Source organism: Sphaerodactylus townsendi, linkage group LG09, assembly GCF_021028975.2.
Source record: "Sphaerodactylus townsendi isolate TG3544 linkage group LG09, MPM_Stown_v2.3, whole genome shotgun sequence".
Lineage (NCBI taxonomy): Eukaryota > Metazoa > Chordata > Lepidosauria > Squamata > Sphaerodactylidae > Sphaerodactylus > Sphaerodactylus townsendi.
In genome coordinates, this window is record NC_059433.1 from 21,243,571 (window position 1) to 21,262,370 (window position 18,800).

Here is an 18,800-nt window from a genome sequence, read left to right on the forward strand (position 1 = left end):
GTGGTGGGGGGAGCTGGGCGGGGGAGGGGGGGGGTGGGGGGGGGGGGGGGGGGGGGGGGGGGGCAGTGGGGGTGGGGGGGGGGTGGGGGGGAGGGGGGGGAGGGGGGGGGGGGGGGTGGGGGGGGGGGGGATGGGAATTGTAGTTCCTGAACATCTGGAGAGCCGCAGGTTCCCTACCCCTGCTCTACAGGGTAAAAGAGATGGTCATGAAAGGGCTGAGATCTTTCTCTGTCCACTGACCGATACACCTCGGAGACCGTCTCAATTGCTGCTAGTTGGGAGTGGGCTGTCAAACAGCTGACCCAGTATGACAGCAGTTCTGGCAGGCTCTGGTAAAACATCTTGCTTGGAACGCATTCTCATGGTCTGTCTCAAGAATCCAGTGTCATAAACATTTATGAGAATTCTAAGCAAGTGAGTTTGCCCATCGCTGCTCCAGAGAAACTGACTGTAGTGCTGTATCCTTCAAATATTATTCCTCCAACTAGTAAATCATTTGGGGGAGAGACCTGACAAAAACACCTCAGACAGTTTGGACAGGGAAAGTGTGACCTCGCCTCATTATTGCTGCAGGGCCCACCAATAGTTGCAAGTGACATTAAGTCAAATGGAAGAGACAAAGAATGAATGGAGTCTGATGGCTGTCAATCTGCAAATTCAGATAACCCAAGGATCCGTTTTGGGACCAGTGCTCTTATTCATAAATGACCTGGAAGTAGGGGTGGGTAGCATGGTGGCCAAGTTTGCAGTTGATACCAAATTATGTAGGGTGGTGAGATTGCGAAGAGCTCCAAGCGGACCTTGATAAATCAGGTGAGTGGGCTAAGAGATGGCAAATGCAGTTCAATGTAGCATTCATTGAAAATGCTGGGGGGAAGAATTTGGACTAATAAAAGGAAACACTTCTTCACACAATGTGTGATTGGTGTTTGGAATATGCTGCCACAGGAGGTGGTGATGGCTGCTAACCTGGATAGCTTTAAAAAGGGCTTGGACAGATTTATGGAGGAGAAGTCGATCTATGGCTACCAGTCTTGATCCTCCTTGATCTGAGATTGCAAATGCCTTAGCAGACCAGGTGCTCAGGAGCAACAGCAGCAGAAGGCCATTGCTTTCACATCCTGCACGTGAGCTCCCAAAGGCACCTGGTGGGCCACTGTGAGCAGCAGAGTGCTGGACTAGATGGACTCTGGTCTGATCCAGCAGGCTAGTTCTTATGTTCTTAACCCAGTAATGAACTCAGTTACCACCTATGTGTGAATCAAGCCTAATCCTATCCTGTGGACCTATATTTGATCAGCCTCTCTAGTGAGGAGATAAAGGAATGCTGAGTCTCTATTAGGCCACAGTCCAAGAGAAGGAGACATGCATTTGACTCAGTGGTTCACAAGTTATACAAGCGGCCATTTGTTATCTAGGCAGGACTTTTACCCTTTTGAAAACTGCACAGCAGGCAAAAATGCAATACCAGCTCCTTTCCTTAGCATAGGGATAAAAATAATGATGGGAGAAAGCTTTCCCTGATGAATCTCTGTCTGCAACACAGCTGTTCAGGAGTCCTGCCAGGAAAATAAAATTGGCCGCATTGTTGATATTATTTACCTGTGTTATGTACTGACAGCACTGAAATTAAGTATTTTCAGGGGCAATTGAGAACAAAGTTAAAAAACACACGAAGTTAAATAAAGTTTTAAAAGGTAAAGGTAGTCCCCTGTGTAACCACAGGGTCATTTCTGACATCATATCACGATCAGTGGTGGGATCCAAAAATTTTAATAACAGGTTCCGATGGTGGTGGGATTCAAAAGTGGCGCTGCCGCACACACGCACCTCCAGTCCCTATTGGGCAGGGAGGTTGCTTTAGTAACCCCTTCTCAGAAAAAATTAGTAACCACTTCTAGAGAAATGGTGAAAACTGGTTGGATCCCACCTCTGATCACGATGTTTACCAGGCAAACTGTGTTGAAGTGTTGGTTTGCCCTTGCCTTCCCCAGCTGTCTATACTTTACCCCCAGATGGGTACTCATTTTACCCACCTCAAAAGGACAGAAGGCTGAATCAATTTTGTGTCAGCCACCTGAAATGGGCTTCCGTCGGGACCGAACTCAGATCGTGAGCAGCGCTTTGACCGCAGTACCGCAGCTCACCACTCGGCACTATGGGGCTCCTTTGAGAAAAATGCATTTATTTTCTTTTTGTACAAAAAAGTCTCCCCTAGGTTTAGCAGTAACCATGACTCCCACACATGCTGCCTTATAAAAACCAGACTTCTCTACGCAAGGAGTCTTCTGGCAGCAATTAGTCTGGCTTTCTTTCACAAAAATCTTTGTAATGTCATTCAAAACTGGTGGGTGTGGGCAGGGAGAAAAAAAAAATCTCCAGGATAATTTTGATTACCCACCGCTTTTTTTTTTAAAAAGAAAACAAAAATTAAAAAAAGTTAATGTGCTATGTTTGAGTGGGAAAAGACCCCCATTTTCCCATTGACTGGGACCTCATTGAAATATCTCCATTAGGATGTGTTTAAATAAGAGCAAGCTTGTTCGTTTAATACGGGGAGGGGGCTGGCGTTAAAAAGCCATTAACATACGTACACAGTCCAAAAAGCGTTTCATGTGGTTTACCAAAGCCATTTACGTCTAACCCTGACTTATTGAATAAATGGAAAAGAGGCATAATTATGCAACATCTGAGCAGAAATGACTCCTACTGGCAAAACACATTCAAACATTGTAGCTTTTCAGACAGCTTATGTCATTTCCTTTCATTGAGACCTATGAGAAGGGGAGGGGGAATGCAATTTTCTTTCGTGTTAAAAAGCATGGAGCGTTTGGTAAAGCTACAAAGCTTCTTCAAAACAAACCTGAAGACCCTAGCCCCGATCCTGCGCTGTTACATCTGTTCTATTGATGGCCCATGCGTGCCTGCATGCACACACACACAGAGTTGCATTGCCAACTGGGCCCCATGGTTTTCAACAAAGGCACGAGAGGCAGAAATGAGCTTTCCCCAGCAAAGCCATCCATGTTTTCACTCATCAATCGCTGGGAGCCGAGCTTCCTAGTGGCAAATCACAAGCGGAACCTGGCAAAACTCATCACTGACTGCATGAAAAGCAGCCAATTCTGTATGGGATGAATTATCTTCCTGATGGAGATGTAAATATGCATTCAGAAGCAGCTGCACATCCTCATTGCTTGGACGATGATGATGATAATAATAATGTGCAACATGGTCCTACCAGCCAGTCTTTGCAGAAAAGTAGAGCTGGCGCCAGTCCTTCCACATGTCGAAAGGCAGGCTAGGGATCCATTTTCTTGGGATTATAGGATAAGGAAAAGGCAGGGGGAGGGTGGAATGCAGTGATGTCACCAGCTTAACAATGGGAAAGCACTTGGAGAGTGAAGGAAGGGACTTCTAGGAGGGGTGGCACGAATCACAATTTTGAGAGGGCATAAAACAGTGGCGAAGCCACAGGGGGTGGGGTGTGTGTCGTGCACCAGGCGTATGCCTGGGGATGCAAAAAATTGCCCCAGGCCCCTCCCCTTTCACCCCTGTGGTGCCTCCTGTGCCCCCACGACGCCCTCCACCCCCTTTCCATACTTACCTTAGTTCCTTTTTCAGAACTTTTTCAGGCTTCAAAAGGCCTTGTTCTCAGTAAAAATGGCCTGAGGAACTACAGTTCCCAGGAGACCTTGGGGCTCACAAGGTCTCCTGGGAAGTATAGTTCCCACATGCACCCTCCCCGCCCCCCACATGACTGCAATGGTGGCGCCCAGGGTAAACTGCCCCAGATGTCCTCATTGCAGCTACGCCTCTGCCCTTCATCCTTCAACCTATTTGTGGCAGGATCAGGAAGCCTCCTAACTGACCTTTTCTATGACTTAGCTGTTTTGATGGTAGCGTATGAGGTGTTTTATGCTTGTCTGCTTAGACTCAGGAACTCCAGAAAGGTGAAAGGAATCTTTTTTTCACAATGACTTTGGGTTCTAACTGGCTATTACCCTTTCTTCAACACTGAGCTTCAACACTGTTAGCTACCCACTTCACATCAATCTCCCTCCTGAGATAGCCTTAAGCAGAACACTAATATGCCAGACTGGGAATCCATCTGTGTGTACAGTCCCTACTCTAACTGGCTTAGAAGTTTTTCTTCTACCCCAGAAGATATATTCCCTTCCATTTTATTGATGGTCACCTGTGGAATGTCTCACTACTATTCCACTTTCAGCCTTGACTACTAAATAAAACATCCAGTTATGTCTGTGGATTGTCTACTGTCAGTACATGCTGAACTCAGTATATTTCAAGTCAAACCCACTCCATGACTGAAATCCCTCCAGAGCAGATGTTTAATTCATGCAATTAAGGAACTGATGTTAACTCGCAAGAATCCAAATGCTCACCAAACTTTTCCTCTCAGAGAGATACTTTCTGCTGCTCTGAGTCAGTTGGTTGCTCCACCAATCAGAGCACAGGTCAGCTTACCCAATCAGGGTACTTTCTCTTTCCTAGGAGGTTTTTTCACCCTCCACTCTGTTGTGATGGCACCTTTTTCCACTGACTGACTTGCACTTTTAAACCTCTATTTCACTGTGCAATCTGTCACATATATGTTTTGCACTTAAGGTGTGGGGAGATGAGATGAAGTGGTCAGCTATTGAGGGAGGTCCTATTCTCAACACGTACCCTGAAGGTTTTTGATGTAGACATCACTATTTCCCCCAAAAGGTAAGAGTAGCCTGCTAAACAGCTGAGTGAAGTTTGCTTCCCCCAGAGAAAGGCAAATGAAAATTTCCTCATGTCATTTGGGAAGCTGTGAGATTCAACTGGATTTGGAGTGCCAGAAAGTCACACTGCTTTGTTGTCGCTTAACCACCAGAATGGGAGTCCTACAGATCAGAGATGTCCCTCCAGCGGCCCACAAATCAATGTTGCCTGAGCAGCCCTACCAAAGGTTAATTCAGGAGCAGCAAACAATTTTAACCGGAGGAAAATTATTTTCAAAAGTTGTGAAATGGAGTTTGGGCACTGCTCCGACACTTAACATGATGTTGCCCTGTCAGTAATTGTGTAACCACAATCTGCTGCAACAAAATGAAACAGAAGTCCATATATCTCTTATGCAAGTACACTTGATGCAAGTTAGACTAGATGGCCCTTGGGGGTCTCTTCCAACTATGATTCTATTATTCTAAGCCCATTAATTTCAATAGGCGTAGGCTGGATGGCTCTGCAATAGACTGCACTGTACATTTCATAACTGATTGAAGAAGAGAAGAAGAAGAGTTTGGATTTATATCCCCCCTTTCTCTCCTGTAGGAGACTCAAAGGGGCTTACAATCTCCTTGCCCTTCCCCCCTCACAACAAACACCCTGTGAGGTAGGTGGGGCTGAGAGAGCTCTGAGAAGCTGTGACTAGCCCAAGGTCACCCAGCTGGCATGTGTTAGAGTGCACAGGCTAATCTGAATTCCCCAGAGAAGCCTTCACAGCTCAGGCGGCAAAGCTGGGAATCAAACCCGGTTCCTCCAAATTAGATACACGAGCTCTTAACCTCCTACGCCACTGCTTTAAAACCAGGTGGTCCAGTGTTCCACCAGATAGTCTCCCGTGACTGGGAACTTCAAGTTGCTCCCAGCTGTTCCTGTAAGCAAAACCCCCCCCCCCATCTCATAGGATCACTTTTTAAACCCTTTTACTCACTTAGTTCTTCCTGAGGGAGTGAGCCACATTGGCAGTACAATTCTCCTCTGAACAGCCTTGCATGCGTTCCTTTCTACTCTTTAAAAAAACGACTGCGACCAAAGGCAAACCACAGAAGGAAGGGAAGTCTCCTGCAAAACGGAAAGCGCCCCCCTCCCCTCTTTGGCTCCAGCTCAAACTCTACCAAGAAAGTCACTTTTTAAAAAGTCTCCCAGGGTTAAATTGCATGAAAAACATTATGAAGGTTTCAGATCTCGGCTTTAATTAGGCGAAGTGCAAGCATTAGTGGCCCAGGAACTCCCACTGCAGTTGGCTCGTAACCAGCTTAATTGCCAAGGGCGGAACAAACGTCATCCTTGCCAGCCAAGCCCCAGGTGAGCAGGTGGTCCCAGCCCTGGCAGCGGGGGGTGGGCTTGGGAGGCCATTTACACATGTCCTCCCAGGTAGGTCGTGCAGATCTCCACCGGCACCAGAATTCAGGACTGACTTGCAAAGTTGGCCTCCCTTTACCTGGGAGACAGCTCTAAGGCCCATCCTATGCAGCTGTCCTAGCGGGTTCCATCGGATTTGCTCCCGATGGTAGGATTTCGGCTTTACTCTCGAGTAAACATAAAATGGCTCGAGTTGCACGTCCGAAGCTGATATCTTGGCCAACAACCTCTTTTCCATAGCGCAATTCTGGGTAGATTTGCTCAGAAGAAATAAATCTTCCCAAACTTCCCAGGTAAATGGGCCAAGGGTTGTATCACTGGAACCCTCTGGTACCTGTCCAGTGCTGGATGTGTCTTGCTTTAGGCTCTTTCGAGGCTGCGATCCTATGCATGTTTGCCGGCAACTAACCCTTCTTTAACTCGGGAAGGCTTATGTCCAAGTGAACCATTTTTACGTTTGACCTCCATCCTATGTACACTACCTTGGTCAAAGTCCCCTGAATCAGTGGGATTTGGGTTATAAACACGCTGATATTGAGTTTCAAATTGCTTAAACTTTAGCTCATTTGGGGAGCAATTCTACGCAGGTCTACTCAGACTCTCACTTAGGTTCATTCAGTGCACTTTACTTCCAGGAAAGTGTACTCAGGATTGCACTGTTGGAGCTGTAGCTTGGATCCATGAGTAGTCGGTCATCTGTAAAAGAATTATGAAGGCCAACGTTCAGTTTTTGGTGGGCTGCTGTGCTTTAAAAACGGGTGCTGGGGAAAACAGTTCCTCAGAAGAAAAAAGACAAAGCCAGCGAAGGCTTCATATCCTAACAAGTCTTGTCTGGGAGTTTTACTAAGTCAGCGTGAAAAATCGAAATCCTAAAGGAAATCAGCCTGGGGCTTACTCTGGAGTAATCCAATCCAAGTCCGCTGGCTAGCCCAGAAGGCAAGGGCAGATAACTTCGGGTTTAAATATATTTTGGCTGAATTGACCTGTGAATATTATCTCGTAGGCAAGGCAAGATCTGTCGTGTAGCTGTTAAAAGTCCTATAGGTCCATCATGGCAGACTGTAAACAACGTTTTAACGAAACTTTGTGTTCTGCAAGCTGGAGAGAGCCCCACATTTTCGAGTCCTAAAAAAAGCAACGTTTTAAATTAAACAGTAGGCACATTAGTAGGCAGAAACTCCTCGAAGATAGAGAGGAATCCTTCCGGACTGCCATTGAATTTCCATCCAGTAAATTATAGTTGACAGTCAAAAGAATCTGTGCCTAAGAATCACCTGTTCCGTCCTGCCTGAGATCTGAGTGAAATGTGAATAATAATAATAATAATAATAATAATAATAATAATAATAATAATAATAATAATAATAATAATAATAATAATAATACACATAACAACACAGCACAAGTGTCTGGAATTCATCTCTGAATACTGAGTCCTTCCCAAGGACCTAGGATATCATCATCATCATCATCATCATCATCATCATCATCATCATCATCATCATCATCATCATCATCATCATCATCATCATCATCATCATCTGTCGAGGAAAACAAGGTAGAGGGGAGCTGGGCTAGAGGAAATCTTCTAAAGAAATATGTTGTCGATCTAGCAGGGTTTTAAAAAATTATTTAAATCTTGTCCTCCTTCCAAGGAGCTGGGGACGATTGTCTTTAACCCTCCCCCTCCCCATTTCACACTTCCAGTAATTCTGTGAAGTAGTCATTCTGCAAAGGCAGAATAGGCATTTGAACCTGGCTCTCCCTGATCCAGCGATCTAACCACTAGACCGCACGGTCGCTTAAATTTCACACACACCCAGGCCCCGGCAAAATCTCATTTACAACTGCCGAAGCCCGAGGCGTGTGTGCTACTGCCTGAATCCGGTCATTTTGTACATGGACCCTGGATCTATTTTCCTGAAAAGCTGTCAAATCTCTCTTTCCCCCTCCCCCCTTTAAAATGCAGCGATAGGCTGAAACTCAGCAGGTTAGGTTTCTTTTGACATGGGGGGGGGGGAAGCAAGCTGGCGAACCCCCCTTTGCTGGTTAGTAAAGCACATCGTTCTATTTACTTCTTCATTTTACCCTTCCCACCACCCTGCGAGGTGGGCTAGGATGAGAGTGTGTGACTGGCCATCCAGCCAATTTCCAGAGCAGAGCGGGGATTCGAACCGAGGCCTCTCAAAGTTGGCGGGCTCAGTTTCCACTTTTGCGCCGCGGCTGGAGAGCAGGACGCCCAGCAGAGACGGGTCCCGAGGCCAAGGGAAGGGACGCCATTGCCCGGCGCGCCTGCAGCCCTTCCTCTCCCGCATCCAACTACGGAAACACCCGGAAAAAACCGAGAGAGAGAGAGAGAGAAACCCCCTTGCAAGGACTAGAACCGCAACACCGGGAATGGCTTTGAATGCAGACGCCCCAAGTGTCTGAAGCACACAAACCACTGAGCTCAGCGGTGTATATTCCAGACACTTTGCGTGTACAAACGACACTGCGCACTTTGTGGCCTGCTTTGCAGCACCAGCGGCGCACGCTTGAGCGGAATATTGGGCCGTTGTTGCCCCCCACCCCACCCCACCCCACCCCCGTCTGCAAGATGAACCCCACACCAGAGAAGTACCCCGGGAGTTGGTTTCTGGGCGGTTTATCCCGGCCTGTGCGCCCTGCAAAGAGATCCAAGCGACACAGCCGGCCGTTCCCAGTGGGGTGGTTGTTCTAGTCCTGCCAACCCCGGAAAGTCAGGGAGGCCCCCCCCCCACAAACCCCCCACATCCATCTGGGCCTGCCCCTCTGAAAATGCTCCGGCCAAGAAAGCCAGCAGAAGCCAAGAGGGGGCGGGGCGGGGGAGAGCCTGGCGCGGGGCTCCGGGAAGGAACATGGCAATTTCACACCCCACAGCAAGGCACGGCCCTCCGCGGCGCCCCCGCACAAAAGGGGTCAGGGCGCAGCTGCGGCAGGCCCCGGCGTCATTATGCGGCAGGCTGAGCCTCCGGGCAAAGCAGGACTGCAGGCGCAGCCGGTGCCACCCCCTGATAAAGGGCTTACCCGACGGGGAGGGGGGATTGGCTCGCTGGCGCCCCACCCTTGGCAAAAGGCTTCCGTGCCCTGGGGGTGCCCTCGCTGGGCTCCGAGGAGTGGAGGGGGGGGGTCGGGACCCAGGCAACGGGACCCCCCCCCCCGCGCCCTTGGCTATTGCGCTCCCTCCCCCCAGGAAAAAGACGCGCCTTGCCCTGTCTCCGTGATGGATTTCAGCAGGAGTTGCTTGCTGGAGACAAAAGGCCGCCTAGAAGCCGGGCGGGAAGCGAAGCCTGGGGGGGAAACGACTCCTCTCCAGCGCGCACCTCTCTTTCTCCGAGGGGGGGGGGTTGGGGGGGGAGTTGAGCATCACGTTGGGAAAATTCGGGGTTCCAAAAGGACCTCCAGAGGTGACTTTTTTTTCTTCCCTCTAAGAATTGCCCTGGCAAAAGGAGATTCATCCTTCCGGTTGCCGAGGGAGGTTTGATTCATTTTATTTTATTTATCTCCCGCCCTAACCCGCGCAGGATTTGCGCTCTCCGGGTGTCGTGGTGTGAAAAGGGAATCAATTTCCACACAATTAGACTTCCCAGGTATCAGATCGGGTAGATCCTTCCAGTTGCTCACAGGATCAGTCCAAGACGCCCTCCCTGGAAGAGTTTGGACGGCTTCAGCTGCAGGAATTTAGCAATGTTGTCTGGAATGGATTCAGGCAACGGCCCAACCGCATCCCACTGAACTGACTGGAGCCTACTCCTGAGGAAGCTGTAAGACTGTTTTCTAGAAGGTTGTTCCACGAGTCCATCAGTGCCCAGTGGCAGTCTGGGAGGGATGCTCAAATAATATGCAGGCAAACTCTGCTGGCGGAGGAGGTCCGTGGGTTGAGCAAACCAAAGCCCCAGGTTTGCAATTACCCTGCAACTAATTGCTACATCCTCTCCCTTTGAACACAAGGCAGAGCACGAAGCCACAGAGCAGGGCTTCTAGAATCGGGTCTGAAGGATGCACCAATAGGTTAATTCACGTTTCATGCTTAAAAAAAAAAAAAAGTTTAGAGGAATGCAAAAGGCAGGCACCCAAGGAGCAGTTGGAAGAAGAAGCAAGAACTCTCAGTTTATTTTTGAACTTCTACCTGTTTCCCTGAAAATAAGACCTACCCCGAAAACAAGCCCTAGGATGATTTTTCTGGGATTTTTGGAGGATGCTTGAAATATGAGCCCTACTCCAAAAATAAGCCCTAGTTACAGATTCCCCGTTGCAGTTGATCTTGTCATGTGCAAAATCATGGGGAAAAATGAGACACGGCCTAAAAATAAGCCCTAACACATCTTTTGGAGCAAAAATTTATTTAAGACCCTGTCTTATTTTTGGGGAAACACGTGTGTATGCCTAATAAAGGTCTCTGAATCTGAACTTTTTGCAACCTTAAGAGCTGGTCGTTAGAATTACCTCGGAGAAAGGCCAGATCCTAGTCAAGAAGGGTAACAAAGTGTGAATGGTACGAATGGGATGGTCACACATTAAGGCCACATTAAGGCGTCCTTTGGCCATGTAAGGATGACCGAGCTAGGAGCCATTTAGGGGTTTTAAATTCGTCTGACCTGGCTGCTCATGATGGCTTCTCCAGACGGAGTCAGTCGCCTGGTCCATCTCAGTTCCACGTTTTGTAAAACGGGACTGACTACTGCCTACAACACCTGGTGGTATTGAAGGTGGGTAAAGGTAAGTGTGCATCCATCAATCAACGGCTGGCCTGTGTAAGGGAGCGTTTACACTGCGTCCTTTCCAGGAGGAGAGACACTCTTCTGTATGACCAATGAATCAGTTCACACGTTCATCTGCAAGTCTCCAAGCAATTCGATTGCCAATTGCAGGGAGCCAAAACGTCCTGGGTGAACCATTAAGCAAAAGAAGCAGGTGCCTAGGGCCTCAAGGAAGAAGAAGAAGAAGAAGAGGAGGAGGAGTTTGGACTTATATCCCCCCTTTCTGTCCTGTAGGAGACTCAGAGGGGCTTACAATCTCCTTGCCCTTCCCCCCTCACAACAAACACCCTGTGAGGTAGGTGGGGCTGAGAGAGCTCCGAGAAGCTGTGACTAGCCCAAGGTCACCCAGCTGGCGTGTGTGGGAGTGCACAGGCTAATCTGAATTCCCCAGATAAGCCTCCACAGCTCAGGCGGCAGAGACGGGAATCAAACCCGGTTCCTCCAGATTAGATACACAAGCTCTTAACCTCCTACGCCACTGCTGCTCCTTGGGTTCCATGGAGGTTTTTTTCCTTCTGCTTGGCCTCTTCCGCACATGCAGAATAATGCATTTTCAATCTACTTTCACAATTGTTGGCAAGTGGATTTTGCTACTCCACACAGTAAAATCCAATTGCAAAGTGGATTGAAAGTGCATTTTTCTGCATGAGTGGAAGGGGCCCTTCTCTCTGTTAAGTATTGATGCTGACATCAGATTAATTTTGAGGATGCGATCAAAGACCTTGCAATTACAGATTGCAGGAGAAAACTTTTTGTAGTATAACTAAAGTTCTAAGTAAGCAACAGTGAGCATTCTTTTTGCATCTTTGATTGCTGTAAGTTTTTTTTTTAAAGCAATGAAATAATGGGTGTTTTATTTCGTGCAGTAATTATATTTATTCATTAGAATACATGCATGGGCATAGCACAACATGGGGTTTTTATTTTGAATTGCATAGGGGTACTGTAATCTTTTATTTTGAATTATATTGGGGGGGGGGGGAACCATAATCTGTCCCATTAGTGGAGGCTTAAAGGGATGCTACCTCCTTGCCGTGAAAAGTTTCAGTGCTCCATCCCCACACATCTTTCCCTTCCTCGTCAAGCAAAAAAGGTTTGGCGCACCAAGGGTTACCAGAAGTACCAGCGGAGATGGAGAGTTTGCCCACCACTTCGAGGCCGTTTGCACGATCCATCAGATCATCGAGAAACGTGTTCTGAGGAAGGGGCGATCCTTGAGAAAGGGATTTTTTTTGGGTGGGGGGGGGGACAATGGTTTGAAGTCGACTGGGAAGGGTCGAGAGGAGAGAAAGCCAGCCAGGAAAGCCTTCACCTGGGCTTCCTTAGAAGGCATCTCATTCCCCTCTTGCTTTTGTGTGGGTGAAACAACCATTTTCAGAAGGTTCTTGACCCACATTTGGGTCCCAGCAACCCACAGGTCGAGAAAGACTCTTCTGCATGGGGTGGGTGGGGGGGGGAGAGTTTCACTGGGGTCTCCCGAGCCCCACACCGCCCCGCGCCGCTTGATTCGAATTACTGGGGCGGCTCATTGAGCAGTGTAGACGCAGCGACTCCTAGGCGAGCTGTCTGCTTCCAAGGGTGGGGCGGTGGGGAGCGGATTCCTTTAATCCGATACGTGTCTTTTTTTCTCTCCTTTCCCCAGTGGCAGGTTGCGCGAATGCGCCTGGAAGATGGACCCCCCCCCCCCCCCGCTGCGCATCCCTGCTTCGAAAAGGCCGTTTGGAAACAAAAAAAGTCCGCTTTGGCAACGTTTCTCCCGCCGCCGGCTGCAAGGAAAGAGACGCAATTACAGCAACCCTAAGACGCAACCCTAAGCCAGCGTTTCTGCAGCTCTCTCTCCGTCCCCAGCAGAGAGTCGCCGGCGTGAGCCAGCAAGATGGGGGGGGGGGGGGGCTGACTCAGCATTTTCCAACCCCCCCCCTCCCGCGAATTATTCTCGTCTCCCTCCCTCCCTCGCCCCCGCGCAGTTCAGGCGCGCTCCTGTTATTGGCTTTTAAATTAAAACAGATCTTTTGCCAGCGTAGCCATATTAGTGGTTTAGAGACGGTTCCCTGGGTAAAGGAAAAAAAGACAGGAAAGAACAAACACAGCCCTGATGACTCTAACAAGAAAATATTGCCTAAATCCTGGCTTTCTATTTATATGCAAAACAGAGAAGAGGGAGAGAAACCCAGACACCCTCCCTCTATGGCTCCTGCTCCCAGAAGGTGGGAGGGGGTTCTCCCCCACATGCCAATTTCTCCTGCACCTGGCACCTGTGGCGACTGGATGCCCCCAGGGGCAGCCACATACTGGACCACGGTGCCTTGGGTTATGGGAGACATCAGCGCCTTTCTCTCAGGGTGACCACGGCAGGATGAGAAACGGAGACACGCTGAGCCTCACGGCTACCCATCTGGGGAACCAGCTTTGTTTCCCCACCTGAAGCCTGCTGGGTGACCTTGGGTCAGTCACAGTTCTCTCAGAACTCTCTCATCCCCTCCTGCCTCACAAGGTGTCTGTTGTGGGGAGGGGAAGAGAAGGAGGTTGAAAGCTGCTTCGAGACTCCTTAAAGGCAGAGGAAAGCAGAGTATAAATCTTCTTCTTCAGAAAACTAGAGACTGAGAAGAACTAAAAATTAAAACCACAATTATTGATCATTTGATCACACCTGGGGTAGGGTGATCCTGGGGTTTTTATTTGGCAACTGAATACCATGGGCTTTATCCCCATAGCTGCAGCCTTAATTTGTAAGTAATTATCAGAACGGATCTGTTTGAACTTTTTCTCTAGGCTTTGGTTCACAGGGCCACCCTAAATTGATTCACATCCTTCTAAGTCCACGGAAAAGCCCCATGGCACAAAGTTGTAAACTGCAACACTGCAGTCAAAAGCTCGGCTGACAACCCAAGTTTGATCCCTACAGAAGTCAGTTTCAGGTAGACGGCTCAAGCTTTTGGAGAACCACAACCATGGTTGAAATTTGGATTTATATTCCACCTTTCTCTCCTGTAAGGAGACTCAAGGTGGTTTACAAACTCCTTTCCCCCTTTCCCCCTACAACAGACACCTTGTGAGGTAGATAGGGCTGAGAAAAGTCTGAAGAACTGTGAGTAGCCCAAGGTCACCCAGCAGGAATGTAGGAGTGAGGAACACATCTGGTTCACCAGATAAGCCTCTGCCACTCAGGGGGAGGAGTGGGGAATCCAACCTGGTTCTCCAGATTAGAATCCACCTGCTCTTAACCACCACGCTGGCTCACTCCGTGGTGCTCCAGATCAATCAGTTTGAATGTGTGAGAAGGCTATATAACCTCCTTCAGTGGGGTGAACTCGAATGACCAGACTCTGCCCTCACACAAGAGACACCAGCTGAGCAGCCATGACAAGGTGTAGCTGCAAAATAAGACAAAAGTCTAGAGGCACGTTAAAGACTAAAACCATCTAGCAGAAGGTCCCAGGAGTCAGAGCTCACATCAGCCAATTCATTGGAGTGACAAACTTTGATATAACACAGAAAATGTGCAGATGGGTGGGATGTCACACAGAGAGGCTGGTTCCAAACTGGATCCAGTCCAAGAAGTAATCAGTTCTCCCAGGACGTGATGGAAAACGCCATCAAGTCACAGCTGACTGACGGTGACCCTGCAGAGTTTTCAAGTCAAGAGACATTTGGACATGGTTTGCCATTGCCTGCCTTTGCATGGGCTGAGAGAGTTCTGAGAAAACTGTGATTGACTTAGGGTCACCCAGCAGGCTTCGTGTGGAGGAGTGGGGAATGGAACCCTTATTAGAGTCTACCACTCTTAACCACTACATGGTGCTGGCTCTCAGAATGGGTGTGAGATATTCCCAGTGGTTGTTGGGTATTTTAAGTGCCCTCAAATGACTTCTGATTTAGGGTGACCCTATGAACTAATGACCTTCCAAATACCCTATCATTAACGGCCTTGCTCAGGGCTTGCAAACTGAGGACCCTGCCTTTCTTGACTGAGTCAATCAATCTTTTCCTTCTGCCTTCAGCTTTTCCAAACACTGTTGGCCTGACTCCTGCCTTTTCATAATGTGACCAAAGTGTCATAGCCTCCATTGATAATTTAAGTGTCCAGGGAGAGTTAGACTTGATTGGATCTAAGATCCACTTATTTATTTTTATGGTGGTCCACAATATTTGTGAAATTCTCCTTCAATGCCACGTTTCAAAAGAATCAACATCCTTCCTGTCAGCTTTCTTCCTTGTCCAACTTTCACACTCATACATAGTACCAGGGAATACTATGGCATGAACCAGCTTGATGATGGTTGTTCACAAAATATCCTTAGACTTAAGAATCTTTTCTAGCTCCTTCATGGCTGCCCATCCATATCTAATTCTCCTTCGGACATGTTGACTGCATTCTCCCTTCTGGTTGATGATGGAGCCAATGAACAGAAAGTCTTGGACAACTTCAGTTTCTTCATTGTCAGCCTTAAAGTTGTGTAATTCCCCTGTAGTCATTCCTTTTGCCTTGAGGTTTAGCTGCAATGTTTCATTTGCACTTTTCCCTTTAACCTCCATCAGGAATCATTTAAAGTATTTACTACCTTCAGCCAGTAAGGTGGTGTCATCTGCATATCTGGCTTCACCTTCATCTCAGTCTTATCCAGCTTTTGTTATGCATTCTGCATACACATTGAAGGGAGATAAAATACATCCTTGTCTGACATCTTTGGTTGCAAACTGGACCAAAAGCTATCCCATGAAGAGCTTTGTAGGAAAGAAGGTCTCCACACCCAGCAACCCTTGATTTTGTCTATCTCATCTACACAGTTCTGGATATAATACTACCTTACTATTTAGAAATGTTTATATTCACTGCTTGAAGTCAGGACTAGAACTATCAACTGTGAACAATTTTTGTTGACTGACATGGGAACCTTTCCCTGGGAACGTACCAAAAATTTCACCCAGAGAAATATGGCATTTTCTTCTTCTTCTTTTTTTAAAGAGAGAAGGTTTTCATTTGACTTCTCCCCATTGTGATCTATGACAGCGGGATTTCAACGAAAGCACTTTTGCTCAGCTGCTGCCTTTGAAAACAAACATGATTGATTTGGGGCAGGAAACTCCAGAGCCAAGTGGCCAGGAAAGCTTTTAAACATTTGGGAATTCCTTTCGGCTTTCAAGAGCTAGTGCCAGGGGCTTTGGAGTGTGCGTGCTGATTGGCTGCCCGGGGTGGGCAACCCAAAAGGGGGGGGGGAGAGGTGCATTCCCAACTTGCCCGATGAAGCGTTTCGTAAGCATCAAAGGGAAGGTGAGAGATAATCCGAAAATGACCACTTTGAAAGCTCCCCAAATGGTTGCAGCCCCATTGCTACAGCAGCCAACCTCAGCCTTTAATCGTTTCACCCCAACAATACCTTCCACTTAATGTCATAATAACACTCTGGAAGGAAAAGCAGGCTGTAGCTCTTCCACTGGTTTTTCTGCATTCTTGAGTCCAATTACTAAGCCAGTGAAGGTGAGATGGTTTGGGTCAAAATGGCATCGGAGTCGCCTTGTGATGGGCCAAGGGGGCTGTAATTACCAGATTAGACTCCTGATTCTGTTGCATTTTTACCTCTTGCTTTCCTCGGCTATGAAGCCAGCAGAAATTGCTCCCAGATGGCAGGACAATGCGGGCCCAGAAGCTCCTCGACGGCGAAATTCTGTAAAGGACGTGCTGCCCAGCAATTCAGGTGTAGTTGTTTCATACAGGTGGGCAGGCAGCGCGGGAAGGCAAAGTAACAGGACGACTTCTGGCTCTTCCAAGCACAGCGGAACAAAAGTGATCCAGAATTTGACGTTACAGTTTTTAGGTGTTGCTACTTTTTCACAAGGCACATGCACACGTGTGCATCACTTACAGATAGAGAGAGAGACTGCCCGCCAATCTTGGCTCTCTGAGGTTGGATCTGGTTGAAATGTTTGTTGGGTACACTGCCATGATTTAAGGTAAAGAGGCCTAGCCAGAAAGGTAACAGGTGAAATTTTCTAACTCGCCATCTTAGGCGGGCCATATTAGCCCACGACTGGGCCCCTAGGCCCGTGGTGGTGTACCTTTGGCACTCCAGATGTTCTGGACTACAATTCCCATCAGCCCCTGCCAGCATGGCCAATTGGCTATGCTGGCAGGGGCTGATGGGAATTGTAGTCCAGGACATCTGGAGTGCCAAAGGTTCGCCACCACTGCCCTAGGCTTTCAGGTACTTTGGGTCCTCTGTGGCACTTCAATCTTTCACACAACTACAGCTGACAGCCTGACCCCAGAGGCGGGGGGGGGGGGGAATGGTGCCCATGGCAATACCTGCTCTGGTTACACACCCCCACCCCGGCGACAGCGGCCCAGCCAGGCTATTCCTTCGGCTGGTGGAGGGAGGTGTGTGTGTGTGGAGGCGATTGTCCACCCCCCCCACATGAACAGCTGGAGTGCACCCAGGGACATGTGATCCCACATGTCCCTGTGAGCACTCCGCCTCTGCACCCTGGTACTACATCACCTATATTCATTTTATGAGTCCCCTGAAGAATTTTACTCACACTTTTACTTACTCACACGTGATCGAGATCACCACTCGACCGTATTGCTCATGGAGGTGTAAAGGGAGGAAGCAACATGAAGTCCCAACCTTGACCCTAGTGCGCCATTGGCTCTCCATCCCCCCCCCCCACATTGACTCAAAACAAACCTCAGCTGACTATGAGTGTACCTTGCAACTTCTCAGGTTTTTTACATCGTAACTGCTTATTGAGCATATGGCTGAATCTGGGGTGCTGGTAACAGTGCGTCAGAACCCCCCCCGCCCAAAACCCTATGGGCCCTTAATCCCTCTGGGGCCCCTAGGCTTCAACCTATCAATCCTTATGGATAATAAGACCCTGGTCCTAGGGTTGCCAGCTTTGGATAGGGAAATACCCAAAGGTTTTGGGGGTGGCGACTGGGGAGGCTGGAGTTTGGGAAGGGAAGGGATTGGGATTTCAGCAGGGTATAATGCCATAGAGCAGTGGTGGCGAACCTATGGCACGGGTGCCAGAGGTGGCACTCAGAGCCTTTTATGTGGCCACACGTGCACAGAGTCCATCATGTGGAGGGGCGGAAAATCACACACACACCCCACACACACATCTAGGCTGGCCTGAGCACAATCCTTTACCAGGGAGTAAGCTCAGTTGCTGGCAACGGGGCTTGCTTCTGAGTAAACCCTCCTAGGGTTGCGATTCACCCATTCGAAGCGTTGCACGGTTGCTTCACCAAGCTTACTCCTGAGTAATGTGCGCCTCGGAGCCAACTGGTTTTTCTAAACTAAAACCTCAGTATTCAGGTTAAATTGCCGCGTTGGCACTTTGAGATAAATAAGTGGGTTTTTGGGTTGCAATTTGGGCACTCGGTCTCAAAAAGGTTCACCATTGCTGCCATAGAGTCCACCTCCCAAAGCAGCCATTTTCTCCAGAGAAATTAATCCTGGTCACCTGGAGCTCAATTGCCACAGTGGCAGATCTCCCTGGGCTACCTGGTGGTTGATAACTGTGCCCTGGCCCCATTCTCACACAGAGTATTGCCTGCTTGAATTCAGATTGCTATTAGATTCACAAAAACAAGTTTGGTTGAAAAAAAAGGAGAGAGAGAGAGTGAAAACACCACCCTAATTACAAATATCCTTCCATGAGCGTACATCCCTTCTGTTCAAAAAGCATTCTTTGTATGTTGTAAACAAAATATTCTGCTCCAATCAGCTCTTTGATTCCTGTGTCATGCTTGGCTTCCATTCTCCACATCTGTATTTGAATGCATTATATAGTCAGCTTAAAAATGGCCGCCTTTGTTATTTTCTCTCTCTCCTGGACAATCAATATTAAGATGAATATAACATAAGGGAGAAGTAAAAATGC